Source organism: Galendromus occidentalis, unplaced genomic scaffold, assembly GCF_000255335.2.
Source record: "Galendromus occidentalis unplaced genomic scaffold, Mocc_1.1 scf7180000077527, whole genome shotgun sequence".
NCBI classification, from domain to species: Eukaryota; Metazoa; Arthropoda; class Arachnida; order Mesostigmata; family Phytoseiidae; genus Galendromus; species Galendromus occidentalis.
In genome coordinates, this window is record NW_003805515.1 from 1,487,925 (window position 1) to 1,490,658 (window position 2,734).

The following is a 2,734-nucleotide window of genomic DNA, read 5'->3' on the forward strand; positions in this document are numbered from 1 at the left end:
AAAAGGGTCAAAAGGTACACAAGGGTCATTGACCTTGCTCTGAGATTGACATGAACCGAACACGTCCTCGTTGAGGATATTCCCTGCGATTGGACGGGCGTCACGCTACGACGTGACCCGCCCGAATACCTGCATGCCATGCTCTAAACGAGAGGACGGTCCTTGTCGCTCGCCCAAGCCGTCACAAACAAAAACAAGCTTCCGGAGAAGAGAGGCTCCGGCGAGCACTTGAAAAACAATGTGACTTGAGCATTCTCATCTCATTGTGTCGAGTGTACGCCGAACTAAGGCCCGGTCGTTACTGCTGTGCCGTCTGACTCCGTGAAAGAATCTTGGGACCGAGCGGACTTGGATGAACTCCCTTTCGTTGCCACTCCGTTTTGGGTGCGAGCAGCGAATAGCGCTGGGGTTCGTCCCGAGTTATTCGTCCTTTCCTGTGACGAACGTCAAATCAATAGGTTAACGATTTCGATTTGCTGGATCTGTGTATGATGCACCTGTCTCAATGAAAGGCGTTGTCACGTCAGGAGGTTGACACAGCCCTCGCTGATTGGTACGGCAATTGCCAGAGGACCTTCATTGCACCACGCAATCGTCGAATAGGCCGTCGTCTGATTGAATAGCCACGTCGATGATTCTGTCTGGTTCTCTATCCGCACTTGCGGGTGTCTCACTCCTTCCTAGGAAGCCCTCAGCCGATGCCCTTATAGTGGTCGGTATCGGGATTTCGAGGCTTCCGGATTGGAGGGACTGATGGACGGAGAAAAAGAAAACACGGCTCTTCTACTTCTTCCGCATAATATTTGTTCATTCCTCACCGTATTTACATAACTTTCTTGTAGCGCGACTTGAACAATTATACAATTCTCAACATTATTATTCTGACCAAAATGGATTCCGCAGGGTTCTCATCACCTCATCCCCGACACTAGTGACACATGTATGTATTTTACTTGAGCCGCATCGAGTCGATTTTTTAAGATTTACACTGCCATGATGCCGTCACCCTGCTCCGGTAGCTCTACTGATGGCTGTTCTTACTTAGTCTTCAAGATCCCAGACAGATGAACATCTCACGGAACTACTGCATTGCCGGGCTGCAGCTCCAGGTCGAAGTTCGTCGTCCCAAGCCCATAGTCGAGGAATGGTTCTGGAGGACGGATCAAGAAATCTGAGAGATGGAATGTAGAATCCTTTCGCTGACGTCGCGAATCACCCCTTCCCTCGCAGGAACCCGAGCTGAGTAGAGCTCAGAAAAGAGCTCACCGAATGCGCTCTTCCCGACCGAGCTTCGTCGTTTTGCGACATGTGGCTCACGAATGGGAGCGGCATGCCCGCTCAGAGTGGCATTGCTGACAGGAATGAAAAAGGACAGTCCAAGACACTCCCAATCTTGAATCCGACGTAGCTGACGGCTGTCGCCTGAGGATCCACAATTCATGACATTGACCAGATTGTAGTCTTTCGGAAATGAAAAGGACAATCTATGAGGTCCGCCGGTCCCCCTCTCATTGCTAGTGTCTTTAAACATTTTTGAGCATGTTTCCGAGCCTGATTATCGATTGTTCTTAAGTATGACAGCGCCCTCAAACTTTTCAAACCTAACAAAATACTGGACAACAATAAGAATCGCCTGGGGGATGATTTATATGACGAAGCCCCGGGGACAAAACCACCTCTCCATTCGCATCCGGGGCGAACCATAAGATGACGTTGTGGATCTTCGGCAACATGCGATCGGTGCGGACATGGATGGGTGATAATTTGGGTGAGCCAGCCACGAATCTCCATCTTCGGGGAAACTCTCTTCATCGATCTCTTCGTAATCTCTCCGTTAAGGGAGGCAGACAGGCGACAAGGACGCGGAGCGGGGAACAGAACGCACCAGTTGATCGATACAGAAGATACGGCGTCGTTCCCGCCGACGTTGCTTCCCTCCTTTGCTCCTCTCGTTACGCTCCATGCACTGTTCCCGGGGATGATAGCGTGGGACTTATACCATTCGGACTCAACGGCTAACCGCTAGCGACTGTTAATGCAAAAGATGTCGTTTCCGTCTTTGCGTTCTCCTTCCATAGAAACACAGAAAAATATAGGTTTGTCTCTCTATGTGTTCATGTATGTGTTCCGACGCGCGTACATAGGGATCAGACGCTCCCCCATGTAGATCAGAGATCGGTCCCGATCGAATGAAGATCGGAAAGGAGTCGAGGAGCGTTGCTCAATTACTCCGAGTCTCCCTGGATACTCCGAGCGCCGCTTATCGGCATTTCCAACGACGGTAGACAAATGTGGAGGACTCCCACGCTCTGAAGGATGCCCCAGGACTCCCAGCCGCAGATATCCGAGCGCGTGTGACTCTGAGTATCAAAATTAGTGAAGCCCTGCCCTTCCAGCTGGAGGACAGAACGTCGCGCGTTTCCCATCCGCTTTGAGTACCCCGCTCCCGATCGACATAGCGGCTTGACTCGCGAGCGGCTTAACGAGGCGGAGTCTCTCAACCACGAATCGGAGGCCATTAGCTGATTCCTGAAATTTCCTGTGGTTTTCCGAGTTCTCCCCCTTTTATTGAACAAGGGGGTTGCGCTCTCGACGAAGGGCTGAAAGCGTCCTTCGGAACTAGTGCTAGACGGGATCCATGAGGCTCGATACAAACGTGTACAGTATCTGACATCGCTTGCTGTGTCAGCCGTCCGTTTTTAAAAATTTACAAAGGCTAAACTTCGTGGAGAAT